This window comes from Erinaceus europaeus, chromosome 11 (assembly GCF_950295315.1).
Source record: "Erinaceus europaeus chromosome 11, mEriEur2.1, whole genome shotgun sequence".
NCBI classification, from domain to species: Eukaryota; Metazoa; Chordata; class Mammalia; order Eulipotyphla; family Erinaceidae; genus Erinaceus; species Erinaceus europaeus.
In genome coordinates, this window is record NC_080172.1 from 15,362,625 (window position 1) to 15,379,591 (window position 16,967).

The 16,967-nt window shown below is 38.1% G+C and overlaps 1 protein-coding gene and 1 long non-coding RNA gene across 2 annotated transcripts in view; one reads left to right on the forward strand and one right to left on the reverse strand.

The window, feature by feature from the left end:
* Positions 1-16,967, forward strand: part of ADGRV1 (adhesion G protein-coupled receptor V1) — a 561,037-nt gene that overhangs the window by 418,996 nt on the left and 125,074 nt on the right. The window lies entirely within an intron of this gene.
* LOC132541304 (uncharacterized) overlaps positions 1-16,967 on the reverse strand; it is a 36,255-nt gene that overhangs the window by 12,034 nt on the left and 7,254 nt on the right. Inside the window, exon 2 of the long non-coding RNA XR_009552465.1 lies at positions 3,213-3,297. This is a non-coding gene — a long non-coding RNA (uncharacterized LOC132541304). The remainder of the gene's footprint in view (positions 1-3,212; positions 3,298-16,967) is intronic.

The following is a 16,967-nucleotide window of genomic DNA, read 5'->3' on the forward strand; positions in this document are numbered from 1 at the left end:
GCTTTTTACTTGGCATTTGTCTAAGAATGGTGTTAAGTTGTACTCAAATTTTAAAAAGGGAACAAAATGATACAAAGTGATATAAAAATGATACAAAGGGGGCTGGCTGGTGGTGCACCTGGTTGAGTGCACATGTTACAGTGGGTAGGGACCTGGGTCCGCCCCCCCCCCCCCCAACTCCCTCCCGTGGTCCTCACCTGCAAGGGAAAGCTTTCAGAGTGGTGAAGCAGCGCTGCAGGTGTCTCTGCTTTTCTCCCTCCCTATCTTTTCCTCCCCTCTGGATTTCTGGCTGTCTATATCCAATAAATAAAGATTTTAAAAGTGATATAAAATGAAATTCTCATATAGGATGTTTATATGTTTTATTTGTTTTTAAAAATTTTATTTTCTTTATTTGTTGGATACAGACAGAAATGGAGAGGGGAAGGGGGAGACAGAGAGGGAGAGAGACAGAGAGACACCTGCAGCCCTGCTTCACCACTTAAAAAACTTTCCCCCCTGGAGGTGAGGACCAGGGTTTGGACCCGGGTCCCTGTGCATTGTAACCTGTGCACTTAACCAGGTGTACCACCACCCAGTCCCGAATGTGTACATATATTATAAGGAGAGGAGCTAGGTCCCAGTAACCCTGTTTTGTGGTTAAAAAGTCAGTTTTCTCACAAAGACAAAATACAGAAAACATTTGACATAAACATTTTTATGGGGTTTTAAATGCTGCTTATTACATAATGAAATAATGGGCTAAAGAGATTGGAAATTTTTTCCCACAGTAGAAAGCATGCCCTTTAAATTTCTTGCCAGCCTAAGTGACAGATGAGACAATTTACATCCACTAACATTTCAGTAACTTGATTCAATAGTCTTGGCAACAAAACTCTACCAAATGAAAAGCATCAAATTGCACAGAATGGTGTTCATATAGCCAATGGGTCCCCACATTGACTTCCCAGGGAATTGTGCCAAGATAAAGGGCTTTAAAGTTCTATTGCTAATTCAGGGTTATTCACTACAGGTTTTGTGCTCTCCTTAGACTATAAAGGTTGGTTGCCTATAGCTAGGCTCTGTAATGATCATTTCCTGTTCGACAAAGAAGAAAACTTACTACATGTTCCAGTATGACTCATTTTCTGCACAATTCCCTCCCTATTTTCTTTCCTTGCTTATCCACTCTTATTTTCCTACTTGCTCCTCTCAGCAATAGTTGTCTACTTCCTTTCCTATGCAGACTTTGGATAATTTGCATAATAATTACACAATTAGTCTGAGACAAAATTTAGGAGAGTAAATAAACACACACATATATGAAAACTAAAGAATTTGGAGTTATGTCATACTAAATTTGATAGCTTAGTATTGTAATACCAGTTATCAAAATGACTACACTAATAACTAAAAAAAGAACTTGGGATTTATTGTAAAAAAAAGAATGTCCTCTGTATTGGGTTGTCAAAAAACTCATGATACATTTTTGCATAGAAAAATAGAAAAGCATGTCATGACTTTTCTGACAGCCTAGTAGTTGGAACAATGGGATTCTGAATATGTAGGACCTTTTTGCTCCCACAGAGAATCACTGAGGAAAGGCAGTCCTCAGATAAGATGATTTGTTTTAACTCATCTCTCAGTAGACTACTAGAAACAAAAGACCATGTTGGTGGTGTACTCTTTCTCACCCTTCTGCTTTACTTCCAGAGTGGCAACAGGGAAATCAGTGCTATTGCTAATTAGTAACAGTGGAAAGAACTCACATAGATCATATATTTCCACTTCTCTGATGGACATTTATTAAACAAATACAATATTTATTAATATCTTTATGGATAGCCAAATAAAGAATGGAAGCAAAACTACTTGATATTGTTCCACTGAAATTTGTCTAGTAACTAGACTGTTGAAAATTGGGCACAATACACAGAAAAGTTTGGTGGGCTATCATCAGCATGTAAAAGCATCTCATTTCTCAAGAAAACAAAGGACACACTTGAAAAATTGGACACATTGTATCAGTGAGACAATAACCAAGAAAACAAAGGACACACTTGAAAAATTAGACACATTATATCAATGAGACAATAACCAAGAAAATGTTATACTATTATGCTTATCCTAATTATACTTACTAAGTGTTTAGTGCAAAGTCCTACTATGGAGGAGATATTATTGATACTGTTTTTACTGTTTTTGTGCCGAGGCACAAAATGATTGCATAAAACTTGTACAGTGCTTTCACCCACTAGACTTATTAACCTTACTGAGACATCTCTGCCTTATAAACAGGATTAAATCTTTACAAATACTTTTTGTGGAGGGCTGTTACTTTGTTTTTAAAGCTTCATTCATTTATTTAGGGGGAGAAGGAAAGTGAAAGAAAAACAAAGCATCAATCTGGAATACTCTGTGCTAGGGAATGAACTCAGGATCTCATGCTTAAGAGTCCCAAGACTTTATCCAGAATGTCATCTCCAAGCATTGTTTAAGAAAAATAGATGTCATCCCACTAAATAAAATGTACTGTATTTTACTGCAGCTAGGCATAAAATGATTTCTTTTAAATATAAAGCAAATATCATTTGACATTGTGATTATATTACAAATATTAACAGAACTACTTAAAATATTTATATATTTATTGATTGAGGAAGGGGGTACAAAAATATAGACTCAGGGTTCCGGGGATTGAACCTGTGACTTCTGGGGTCTTAGGAATGCAATTTCTGTGCTCTAACAAGTGGAACTGCCACCTTGGTTCCAGATAACTTTTTAAAAATATTTTAAAAATGAACATTAAATAGCATTTTTAAATCTTGGTATAATTCCTTTCTCATACATTCCAATAAAGGCCTAAAAATGGCATGATCTAAGATTAGACCTCTGTGCTTGAAACTGAGGCATAGAAGGAAATATGTATGTACTACTTATTAATTATTACTTGGGTTTGGTGCCTCTCTGAATTTGAGTTAATGGAGTGAATGTGTTCAGTGTTGAAGCTTTTAGGAGGTTTAATAGCACTTCAGATATGCATTTTCCTAAACTTATAGGCAGCAGAGTGATCTATGTTGTAAGTGGATTTTAGAGGCTTGCCAAAAAAAAAAAAAGACACATGAGAAGTGGGAAACACTGAAGACATCATCTCAAATGCCCAATACACCAGTAAAAATGAATATTTGGGGAGTGGGGGTGATGTGGTGCACCCCGTTGAGTGCATACATTACCACACAATGTCGTGGGTTCAAGCCCTGCTTCCCATCTGCAAGGGGGAAACTTCAGGAGTGGTGAAGCAGGTCTGCGGGTGTCTGTCTATAGAAAGAAAAAAAAAAAAGGCCACCAAGAGTGTCAGGTTCATAGTGCAGGCACCAGCCCCAGTGATAACCCTAGCAGAAAAAAATAAATTAAAAATAGAATTTCAAAAATGAATTTCTTTCATAACGGCAAGTTAAGGGGCCAGGTCAAGTGCACACAATACAGTATGCAAGGACTCAGCTTCAAGCCCCTGGTCCCCACTTGCAGGGAGGAAAGCTTCATGAGTGGTGAAACAGGGTTGTAGGTGTCTCTCTTTTCATCTGTCTCTCCCTTCCTCTCAATTTCTGGCTGAAATTGAGAGGAAGGGGGATATAAAGAAGGAGAGAGACACCTACAGCACTGTTTCACCACTAGTGAAGCTTTCTCCTTGCAAGTATGGACTAGGGGATTGAACCTGGGTCCTTGCGCATTGTAACAGCTACGCTGAACTACATCTGCCACCACCTGGCCCTGGAAAGGAACAATTTCTTGAGTCTTCATGTTCCTATATATGTAATAATTAATGAACCAAATTATGGAAGCTAACACCATTGGTAGTTTAATAAATACTCAAAACTCCAGAAATATAAATAAAAGTATAAATTCCGTAGTGTTATTGAGTCCTTAAAAATCATCATAAGACTCAGGTCAAAAATTTGTGAATTAAATCTCTGGCATTCATTTTTTTTCTTAAGATTTATTTATTTATTATCATAAGAGCATGGGAGAGAGGAAATTGGTATAGAGAAAACTTGAGCATCATTCTGACATATGTAGTGCCAGGGATCAAACTTAGTACCTCATGCTTTCAAGTCCAACACTTTATCCATTGTACCACCTCCCGGGTAGCCTGACAGTCTTTACAGTGCCTGTTTGGGAAGTCTATTAATTCCCTTTTGTTTGTTTTGTTTTGTTATTGGTATTGGTATTATTGCTGGGGCTCGGTGCTTTTTTTTTTTTCCATGACTCCACAGTTCCTTGTGGGTGGATATGCATATGCAGTTAGAGAGTAGGAAAAAGAGGGAAAATGAAAGGGTAGATTCAGATACCTGCAACACTGCTCCACCACTAGTGAAGTTTCCCCCCTGCGAGTGGGGATTGGCCACTGAATCCCTGGTCCTTTTGTGTGGTATTGCTGTTCATCTCTAATGCTGACAAGCTGAGATTCCATCAAGTGCATCTCTTTATTGGAGGCAAGGCAAGCTCAGATGATGGAATGCTAAGGTAATTGCATGAGAAAGGGGTTATTGGCCTAGGTGTGCTTGGTGAAAAGAGGGATCATTGATGAGAGCAGCTTTTTCTCTATACTAAGGGCAAACTGGAGTAACTTGAATGTTTTGTCTTGTAGTGAAGGGACTGACCATGAATTTAACTTTGTTCTTCTTTTGTACACTGTACACAGACTGTCTAATCAGGATCTCATTAAGGAAAAGCTTAGCATTGTTTGAGTTCTCTTTCCCACAGCAGAGCTAAAAGTAAACAGCTGCCAAAGATAAACAAGGAACATTGCTTTTTCCTGTGTTGTACAATAGTGGAGTTTAATTTATTGACAATACTGCTGGTGGTGTAAGTACTGACTCTTGCAATGAACTTTTCTGTCTGAAGAGCTTGCTGGTTGCTGTTAATGAAATTTGTTTCCTGAATTGGACTTAAAAACAAGAAAACAGGTTTTGTGTTGAGCACAGAAGAATTCCACTTGCTCCAAAGGTCCTGTTTTTGTTGTTTCATTTTTCTTGTTAATGTTCTGAATGAATGGACGGCTCACAACTTTTCTCTGCTTTTATTTGTTTTAGTCAAATTTATACTTTACATATGACTGAAGCCATCCAGTGATTTTTTTCTCACTTCCTTTTTTTTTTTAATTTCTACCATCACTGGGGCTCAGTGCCAGCACTATGACCATCCCCCCCCCTTTTTTAAATTTTGATAGGACAGAAATTGAGAGAGCAGTGGGAGACAGAGAGTGAGAAAGACAGAGAGATGCCTGCAACACTGTTTCACCACTTGTTTGCAAAGCTTTCTCCCTGAAGGTAGGAATTGAGAGCTTGAACCTAGGTCCTTGTGCATTGTAACACATGCACTCAGTCAGGTGCACCACTGCCCATGCACCCCCAATTATTTATTTATTTATTTATTTATTTTTACCATTTTTATTTTTTAAGGTATCTCTATACCATTTTTCATAGCCGCTTCACCAGTTTATATGCCTACTAGCAGTGTGTCAAGAGTCCCTTCATCTCCATATCTTCACTTGGTCTCATTTCCAGTTTTTTTTTTTTTTTTTATATAAGTCATACTCACCAGTGCAAAATGATATATACTTTCATTTTAATGAGTATTTACTCATTAAAATGATGTTAATTCTTTTGTCATGTGTCTGTGGATTTTCAGTATGCCTTCTTTGAAGAAGCATACGTTCAGATATTTTGCTTGATTTTTTTTTTTTTTAGTTGGGCTGCTTCTTTTTGTTGTTCTTGAGTTGCATGATTTCATTGTGTGCTTTGAATATCATTTCCTTATCAGACATATGACATGAAAATGCCTTCTCACAAGTCTCTTGTATTTTTGTGATTATTTCTTTTCATGTGTAAAAGACTTTTAATTTGATATTTCAGGTTTTTCTTGCCCATGAAGTTGAATCTCCAAATGTGTGTCCTATGTTTCTGTTCTGGAATGTATCGCCTGTAATTTTTTTTTATATTCACTTTCTAGTCCTAGGTGTAGTATATAAATCTTTAGCCCCTTTTATTTAACCTCTATGTGGTGTAAAGTGATGTTCTAATTTCATGTTTTATTTTCAGCTATCCCTAAAACCATTGAATTTTTCCTTTTTTTTTTTTTGTGATTATAGTGGGTTACAAGATCGTAGGATGATAGGACTACAGTTGCATGCCATACTCACTGTCAAAGTTCTGTGTTTCTACCCTCTTACCTCCCAAAGATAACCACTGTTGTTTTCACAAGTCTTAGAAACAGTTTGCTTGCCTTTTGGTTTTTGTTTTGTTTTTGTTGCAAGTTCATGTGTGTCAGTTCTCTAGATTCCAGATGTGAGTGAAGCCATCGGTAGGTGTCTTTCACCTCTTTGCTTTTTTTACTCAATATAATCATCTTCATCGTTTCAACCATTTTGTCCAAAGGACATAAGATTGTCTTTTTGTTTGCTGGATAATATGCCATGGAATATATATCCATAACTTCTTTAGCCAGTCATCTGTTGGTAGGCATTTAGGCTAGACCAATTGACATTCCCACCAGCAGGGCAGGAGGGTTCTTTTCGCCCCACAGCCTCTCCAGCATTTGCTGCTGCTACCTTTTCTGATGTCTGACATTTTCCAGGAGTGAAGTGGTATCTCATTGTTGTCTTCATTTGCATTTCTCTGACAATCAAAGACTTGGAGCATTTTTTCATGTGTTTCTCAGCCTTTTGGATCTCTTCTGTGGTGAATATTCTGTCCATGTCCTCTCCCCATTTTCAGATGGTTTTTTTTTTTTCTTGTTGTTGAGTTTGGCAAGCTCTTTATATATTTTGGTCATCTCTTGTCTTGTATATGGCATGTAAAGATCTTCTCCCACTCTGTGAGGGGTCTCTTGGTTTGGGTAGTGGTTTCTTTTGCTGTGCAGAAGCTTTTTAATTTGATGTAGTCCCATAGGTTTATGCTTGCCTTAGTCTTCTTTGTAATTGGATTTGTCTCATTGAAGATATCTTTAAAATTTATGGGGAGAAGAGTTCTGCCAATATTTTCCTCTAAGTATCTGATAGTTTCTGGTCTAACATCCAAGTTTTTTATCCACTTAGAATAGTGGTTCAGTTTCATTCTTCTCCAGGTTTCAACCCATTTTTTCCAACACCATTTGTTGAAGAGACTCTGCTTTCCCCATTTAATTGTCTGGGCATCTTTGTCAAAGATTAGATGTCCATAGGTGTGGGAGCTTACTTCCGGGTTCTCAGTTCTATTCCACTGGTCAGTGTGTCTATTCATGTTCCAGTACCAAGCAGTTTCGATGACAGTGACCCTGTAATACAATTTGAGATCTGGGGGTGTGATGTCTCTAGTTCTGTTCTTTCTTCTCAAGGTTGTTTTGGCAATTCTAGTCTTTTCTGGTTCCAGATAAACATTTGTAGCTTTTGTTCTATTCTCCTTAAAAATGTGCTTGAGATCTTGATGGGGATTGCATTAAATTTGTATATGACTCTGGGTACTATATTCATTTTAATGATGTTAATTCTTCCAACCCATGAACATGGAATATATTTCTACTTATTTGTGTCTTTTTCTATTTCCTTGAATAGTGACTCGTAATTTTTAGTATACAAGTCTTCTACTTCTTTGTTTAGGTTTATCTCTAGATATTTTATTGTTTTTGTTGCCATGTTAAAAGAAATTCATTTCTGGATTTCTTCTTCTTCCAATTTAGCATTTGCATAGAGGAATGCCACTGACTTTTGTATGTTAATTTTATAGTCTGACACCTTAACATACTGCCTGATAATTTCCAAAAATTTCCTGCTGGATTCTTTAGGTTTTTCTATGTATACGATCATATCATCTGCAAATAGGGAGAATTTGACTTCTCTTCCAATCTGTATGCCTTTAATTCCTTGCTCCTGCCTGATTGCTGTGGCAAGAACTTCCAACACTGTGTTGAATAGTAATGGTGATATTGGGCAACCCTGTCTAGTACCTCATCTAAGGGGAAATGCTTCCAGTGATCCCATTAATATAATAGAAAAAATACTAAAGGAATCATATATACATATATATACATATATATACATATGTATATATATATATATCAATTAAATTCTACTACAAGTCAAGCAAATTTATGAAATTATATAGGATTTTCACCAAAATGAATAATTTTTTAAGAACTGACAAAAATTAAAAGCACTATTCTACCCATACTTGTAGAAGTATATATCATCTTGTTAATCATGTCAAAGAAAGTAACTAAAGAAGTAACATTTGAAAACAAGGCTTGGTAGAGTAGTAGAAATGACCTGGTTCTAAGTAAAGAATTTAGTGTTCTGGGTAGAAGGAACATCCTACTGATGAAGGAACTCTGGATTATTGGAGAAACTTCAAAATGACTGGGATTACTAGACATGGATTTTCCTATTAACAATGCAAAGCCACCTAGGGGATAGAGGGGGAGGGGAAGGAGGAGGTTGACTGAAACCCCTTTCAGAGGATTCTGGCCTGTGCAGTGGCACAGCAGACAAGGCTTTGGACCATCAGACATGAAGTCCCAAAGTTTTATTCTCAGCATCACATGCTAGAGTGATGTTCTTTCTATTTTTATTCATAAATAAATCAATATTTTTTTTAAGAATTGGAGGAAATTGAAAAAAAATTAAAAAAAAAGAGTGGGTCACTGGCCTTCAAGGAAGGGGCTAAAGAAGGAGGGAGGGGGGGCAAGGAGAAGGAATTTCCATTATTAATATTGCATTAAAAATAAACAAACTCATTTTCTCCCCAGCCTCCTCCCATTATCCAAGAAATAGGCCCTAGGAGAATAAGTAACTATAAACACTGGAATTGAAAGCGATGAGTAGATTCTAAAGTATAAAGTCTAGTTGTCAGGTCTGCATGGTTGATTTGATTTAGAGGTAAAATAGAGAATCATGGATAACTCTCAGATTTCTGGCATGGGCAACTGTACAGGCAGAGTGCCTAGAAAGAATAAACCAGCCTCTTGGGGATTTGTGTTGTAAATTGACTGCTGTTTCAGTGACAGCAAGCATTTTGGATATATACACATAAGGAATCTGATTCTCTCCAGAGCTCTAATAACTCTGATGTAGATGAAAGATGCCTATAAGGAACTGGGAGAGCACACATGTCCTATATTGAATGTATAGCTCTTCTTTGTTTGAAGTCATATATATGTATAGTGAGAATGATATTCACAATGTGTAAATTGGTCTTTAGAATTCAGGAATTCACTCCTAGGAATGTCTTGGAGTATTCAAAATGCAACTGACAGAAATCCAACTCAAAGTAGCATAACTATATAACTTATGTACATGAAATTCATTAGAACAGGGTAGAATTCAAGAATTTTTATTAAAAAGATATCACCTGGGTTCTTTTTCACTTTCTGACTTAACTTTGGTTTCTTTCACTGTTAAGTGAACTTTTACTATGAAGCAGGAAAGAGGTTGGCTATAGCATCTAGCCTACATGACCTTACTGCTTCCCCAATGGGAAAGTGTATTTCTTTCCAGTCATGAAAACAAAGAATGCTCTGTTTGAGTCTGCACACAACTCTGAACCACTCAGTGTAGTCACAGAATGAAGCACAGGCTGTCCAACCTGTCCACTCATTTGCTTTGTCCATTTTAACAAGAATTATATGTGATAATACTCTCTATATGAAAAGGTGGGTGTGATCTCATAAGATTTCAAAAATAGAAAAAAGATGATGACTAGGAATTCAAACTAACAAACAGCACATGCTCACCTTAGCTAATAAAATTGAGAAAGTAGGGAATCATGCAGTAGTGCAGCAGGTTAAGCACACATGGTGTGAAGCGCAAGGACCAGCATAAGGATCCCGGTTTGAGCACCTGGCTCCCCACCTGCAGGGGAGTCGCTTCACAGGTGGGGAAGCAGGTCTGCAAGTGTCTATCTTTCTCTCCCTCTCTCTGTCTTCCCCCTCGTCTCTCCATTTCTCTCTGTCCTGTCCAACAATGACGACATCAATAACAATAACAATAATAACTACAACAATAAAACAACAAGGGCAACAAAAGGGAAAATAAATAAGTATTTTTTTAAAAAATGGGAAAGTAGAGAGAGATAGGCTGGTCGTATGGATTGACCCACTAACGCCCATGTTCAGCAGGGAAGCAATGACAGAAGCCAGACCTTCCACCTTCTGCATCTCACAATGACCCTGGGTCCATACTCTCAGAGGGATAAAGAATAGGAAAGTTATCAAGGGAGGGGATTGGATATGGATTTCTGGTGGTGGGCATTGTGTGGAAATGTACTCCTTTTATCCTATGGTCTTGTCAATATTTCCATTTTATAAATTAAAACATTAAAAATAAATAAATAAAATTGGGAAAGTGTTGCAATATTCATGAGTGACTTCAATGAGGGCTGGAGATAGCTCACTAGGTAGAGTGCATCCTTACCATATGCAAGGGCTGGGTTGAATCTGAGGCCAGATGGGCATAGAAGGCACCTTAGGAGTCCCATTTGTGGTGGAATAGTGTTGTGCTGTCTTTCTTTTCTCAATAATAATAATAATAATTGCCGGTATAGCTTTGCCAGAGAGAGAGACTAGATCAGGAACTCATGGTGGAGCGGGAACACAAATCTTTATTCATGTGGACGCCTCAGAGTGGGTGTGAGCACCGCAGGTTTAAGCCACATGGAGCTAGCAAAATGGCAGCCTCCCGCTATGCACAGCAGCCCTTCTCCAGGTCTTCTCCAGGTCGGGACTTGGAAGAGAAAGAGAAAGAAAGCGGAAACAGGAGTGACTTTTATAGGAGAATTCCACAAGTGGCAAGTTGGACGGAATTTGCTAGGAAAGGGGACCTAGAGAGGCAAAAGGCATGCTGGGAAGGTGGAAGCGTCCTTAGCAACTGTTGAAATGGTTTTAACTGAATTAGCAATGCCCTGAGGGGATAACATGGTGGGGATCTGTAAATAATACTTGCATGGAAATATGGTGGTTTGTGGGTGCTGCTTAACTCAACCACATTTGTACAATATCCCAACAAATAATAATAATAATGATAATAACTGGGGGAAATGAATCTGAGAAGCTGTTTAGTGGCACAGTGCATGCATGAGGCCCTGAGTTCTGAGCTCATCTCTCAGGGCTGCATTAAAAAGCAAATATAGAAATTTAGACCTAAAAGATCAAAGCTAGGGCACTGGTAGAACATCCACCATTACAGGGCCGGCTGGTGGCACACCTTGTTCATCACACGTTATACTGTGCAAGGACCCGGTTTAAGCTCCTGGTCCCCACCTGCAGGGAGGAAGCTTTTGAGTGGTAAAGTAGTGTTGCAGGTGTCTCTCTGTCTGTCTCTCTATTAATCCCTTCCTTTTCAATTTCTACCTATCTCTACCCAATAAATAAATAGAGATAATAAAAAAATGTCCAAAGACCTAAAAGATGAAAAAACTAGGGTATCCATGTAAGATAAAGACTGAAAGATTAAAACTAAGGCATTTTTATAAGATCTAATGACTACGCATTAATATGAGTAAAAATGGAAAGACTCAAGTGTGCTACTTAGAAGTAAATAGGTGATAAAGTTTTAAAAACAGGAGCATGTATACAAATCTCTGTGTGTAATATGGGAATGATGATTGTTTCACTGTTATCCCTGCCCAGGGTTAGATTTGTATCGAAGCTGGATGCTTCAACTAAAAAAATAAATAAATAAATAAGTAAACTGAAGACATTTAGAAAATATGTCAGAGTCTTTTATGAAGGTTAAGAGTGAGTTGTGAGTTGAAAATAAGATTTAGAATAAAATCTATGTCTATCTAAAATAAAACCTTTTCAGGAAAATGAAAGCTACAAAATCATGCAATAGTAGAAGAATTTTAAATACATGGATATGATAAAGAAGAACAGCTACTTCTCTTTCTGCTTCTATACAAAATGAAAAAAAAATGAAACATTCAAACTAGAGATGATTTTTTTTCCCCCTGGAAGTTAATAAATATTGCCATGAATTGGGAACCTTCTGTGGAAATTTTTAATATAAAAATTACCTTTGCATTTTTGACTGGTGGGAGACTTTCACTGCTTAGAATAAAGGAAAATCTTAGATGAATAGAAATTTTATAAAGATAGGGATCACATGATACACAAAATCGCATCTTAGCAACTGCATCATAATAATTCAAATATTTGCTAAGTAAATATGTATCGATGCTAATTTTTATATGCACCCAACCCTTAACTATATGTATATGGAGTCTGTTTTGTGAATATGCTAAACACATATTGTATTTGTTGGGAGGCCTGATGGTAGTGCACCGGGTTAAGCACACCTAGTGCAAAGCGCAAGTCAGATGCAGGAATCGCATTCCAGCCCCCACTTCCCACCTGCAGGGCAGTCTCTTCCCAAGCTGTGAAGCAGGTCTGTAGGTGTCTTTCTCTCTCCCTCTCTGTCTTCTCCTCCTCTCTCTATTTCTCCCTGTCCTATCCAACAACAACAGCAGCAACAAGGGGAAAAGGATGGCCACCAGGACCAGTAGATTCTTAGTGCAGGCACGGAGCCCCAGGGATAACCCTGGAAGCCATAAACAAACAAACAAACAAACATTATATTTGTGCTAGTATTAGAATATTGGAAGACTGCTAGACGTTCAGATTTCTAGCTACTAAGGCTTCAGTGAATAGAAGTTTAGATATGCTATTAATCCAAGGAAAAGATTAATAACAAGTTGATACAGGTGTAATTTCCAGCTGCCCATAATTTTGAATCTTTTTTCTACTGAATCTGCCTGTTATTAGCATAATCAAGAATTTATTTTAGAATTATGAAAGATGGAGTTTATTATATCCTAAATTGTATTAGAGGAAAGGTATATGTTCATCATATGTTTATAAATAGATTTAGTATCAAATTCAATTCAAAATAAAATTGAACTAGTGCAGCGGGTTATGCGCAGGAGGCATAAAGTGCAAGGACCGGCATAAGGATTCGAGCCCCCCAGTTCCCCACCTGCAGGGGAGTCGCTTCATAGGCGGTGAAGCATGTCTGCAGGTGTCTGTCTTTCTCTCCCCCTCTCTGTCTTCCCCTCCTCTTTCCATTTCTCTCTGTCCTATCTAACAATGATGACATCAGTAACAACAATAATAACTGCAACAATAATAACTACTAACAATAATAAAAAAACAAGGACAACAAAAGGGAAAAATAAATAAACATAATAAAATAAAATTGAACAATAAAATGTGGGTTTATCAAAGAATTTGAAGACCCATCTGCTACAGTCATCTCATTCATTCTGTGATAATGAGATTGAGATCTACATGTATTCGGTGATTTTCCTCTGTGAAATATCTCTTTCTCCTTTTTTTTTAATTTTTTTTTTTTACCTCCAGGGTTATTGCTGGGGCTTGGTGCCTGCACTATGAATCCACTGCCCCCGCTGGTTATTTTTTCCATTTTATTGGATAGGACAGAGAAAAATTGAGATAGAGAGGGAGAAAAAAACACCTGCAGATATGCTTCACAGGTTGCGAAGTGAACCCCCCAGTCAGACTGGGAACAAAGGACTCAAACCAGGATCCTTGCGCAGGTCCTTGTGCTTGGTACTATGTACGCTTAACCCGGTGTGTCACCGCCTGGCCCCTGAAATAATTTCTTTATCATAGTACTTCAACTAGAACTTATGTGAGAGTGGGAAGTTACTTAAAACCAAATGAAAGTCTTTGAAGATAGTATCTTAACAGAAGTATCAGCCTCAACTGCTTAACATGATCTCTACCCTAATGCCAGCATAAATAAATCTGATGCTTGCTTTCATATGTGTATGTATGCATATGGAATGCCTTAGATTTGAAAAGAACTTAGATGATGTGTTTAAATTCAGTTGTTCACTTGGAAATGGTATAAAAAATGAAGAAAACTCGGAGCCGGGCGATAGTGCACACAGGTCGAAGTGCAAGGACTCGCGTAAGGATCTGTGTTCAAGTCCCTGTTTCGCTACTTGCAGGAGGGTTTCTTCACAAGTGGTGAAGCAAGTCTGCAGATGTCTTTCTCCCTCTGCGTCTTCTCCTCCTCTCCCAGTTTCTCTCTACCTTATGCAAAAAATCAAAAATATGGTCACAGGAGCAGTGACTCATAGTGCCAGCACTGAGCCCCAGCGATTACCCTGGGGGCAATGAAGGAAAAGAAAGAAAATACAAAGTTCTTTTATTGCTTCACATAAATTTTAATCTTGTGACTCTTAGTCAATTTTTTAAAGAATATATTTACTTATTTTTTATTTTTATTATTGAATAGAGTCAGAGAGAAAATGAGAGTTGAGGGCGAGATAGAAAGGGAGACAGATACCTGCAGCCCTCCTTCACCACTTGTGAAGCTTTCCCCCTTCAGGTGGGGACCAGGGGCTTGAACCCGGGTCCTTGCGCACTGTAATGTGCGAGCTTAACCAGGTGCACCATCCAGGTGCCTGGCCACCTTTTAGTCAATTTTACTGATTTACCTGCATTTATTACTCTAATCCATATACCACTAACTTGGAAAGATGTTTCTTCGGGGGCCGTATAGTGGTGCACCTGATTGCGTGCACATGTTACAATGCACAAGGATGCAGGCTCAAGCCTCTGGTCCCCACCTGCAGGGGGAAAGCTTTTCGAGTGGTGAAGCAGGTGTCTGTTTCTTTCCTTCTCTACCTCCCCCTTCCTTCTCCATTTCTAGCTGTCTCTATCCAACAAATAAATAAAGATAGTAAAAAAAAATTAAAGAAAGATGCTTATTCAGTTCAAAGATGTCTCTAACCCTAGTCTAAACTTCTGTGAAGTCAGTTGAGTTCTCAACACGTTATGAAAAGATCTAATTTTGCTGAAAATGTTATTTTAAATAATGAAAAACAGAAGTCAGGAGTGATTATGAATTATAATAAGTACCACTGTAGTTGTATCTAAAAATATTATTTGGGGGGACATGAGAAGTGCACTCTTTTATTTTTCTTACAGTTGGACCAGAACTGTCTATTTTGACATCACAAAATCATGTACTGGATGTTAGAACATTTTCTACATTACTGAAGTCTGATATACTTTGGGTTGTAGCCAATTGCATTGCAGAAAGCTGTTTTTAAATGCAAAGTCAGGATAATTCAATCTGAATAAAAATTTACCATTAGAAAATATATGGGGCCCAGGCAGTGGAACACCCTGCTAAGCACACATATTACATACACCGTGTAAGGATTCAGGTTTAAACCCCTGCTCCCCATCTACAGGGGTTCATTTCATGAGCAGTGAAGCAGGTCTGCAGGTATATTTCTCCTTTTCCTTCTCTCTTTAAATTTATTATTATTATTATTTATAGAATAGAGACAGCCTGAAATTGAGAGGGAAGGTGGAGATAGAGAGGAAAGAGACAGAGAGACACTTGCAGCCCTGCTTCACTTGCAAAACTTTTACCCGCAAGTGAGTCGGGGGTTTGATCCAAGGTCCTTATGCATTGTAACATGTTTGCTCAACCAGGTGTGCTACCACCTGGCCTCTGTTTCCTTTTCTCTGTCTCTCCTTCCTCTCTCAATTGCTCTCTGTCCTGCCTAGTAAAAATTAGAAAAAAGAAAGAAGGAAAGAGAGAGAGAGAGAGAGAGGAGAAAAGAAAGAAGACAAACCATTCTTTAAAATAAAACCTACACTTTAGCTAACAATCTCTATCTTGTTTCTTGTGGACTCAAAGATAGGAAGCTCTCTAGAAAATGCTTCTGTGATGATTTTTTTTTTTTTGCAGTGTGATACGAACTGCTGAATGGGATCAGTATTTTACTCCGACTCTTTATGAACAGCCTCGTTTACTGGTTTTAGCTTTTCTCTTTTCCTTCTCAAGAGAACAAGCAAGCTGTAGTTTGAGCCATTAGTAAAATCAAGCATCTTTATCAGTATCCACTCAGCACCTGATGAGCCTTGTGTGGTTTGTTTTATCCACAATTCAGTATGTCTCTGTAGTTCCTACTTCACTGTCTGGGAAACCAGATAAAACTCACAGGAGTGGCAGCACCAGAAGTCTATCTCTATCTCTGTGTTGTTGAAGTAACCCATGGTATGTTACTACCTGCAATATAGTAAGTAGGTTTTCCCACAGCCTGTAGACAGATGATTTCTGTTCATTGCTTTTCTTGAGTGATTTCTATTGCAGAGAAACTTCTATTAAGTGTTAGACTGTTTCAAAGTGATAATACTTTTTTTTTTAATCAACAATAATAAGTCTCCTTGTCTCTGGGGGATAATGCTGTTTGAAGCTCTGGAAATTCTTATTTCAATTACTGCAAAGGGATATTGGTCCATTCCTATCCCCAGTACCCCTCTTGTTTAGATAGGTAGTGTTGTGGAATTGTCAAGGATGCTATTTTTATTCACTTACAACTTCTGCTCTTCAGTTCTGCTGAAGCAGAATTCTTGAAAATGGAGTGAAGCAGGCATGGCTAGCTTCTTTCTCTGTCCCTTTTCAACTCTGCTAGCTTTCTCTGTTTCTATTTCTCCATGGTTGGTTTAAAAGACAGTGAAGGGGAAAAGGGAAGAGAGAGAAAGGAGAGTACTGGCATATTGATTTAACTGCTACCTCATAAACTGGCTGCTCTCCTCTGGAGAATTACCTGGTATTTGCGTTGTCTCTAGGATCGCAACAAAACCTTCATCTTCTCTCTGTTGGTTAATCCCACATTCCCCCCTTTTTATGTGGGGGGATGAGACCAGAACTTTATGTTTGGAAACTCTGAGCAGCCTTCCCAGGCCTTTTATTCGTTCTTTATTTGAAAGAGCTAGAAGACTATAGAGAGAAGAGAGAATGGAGAAGAGACTCCACAGCTCCACTCTACCATACAAGGAACTTCCCTGTGGGCCCTCAAAACATAAGGCTACAGTTCCTATCAGAGCTATTTCCTGGTGCCTTTTTTGACTCTCCTGAAAGATTGTTAGCCCATATCTAGAATCACTTCACTCTTATTCTTTCTTGACCAACA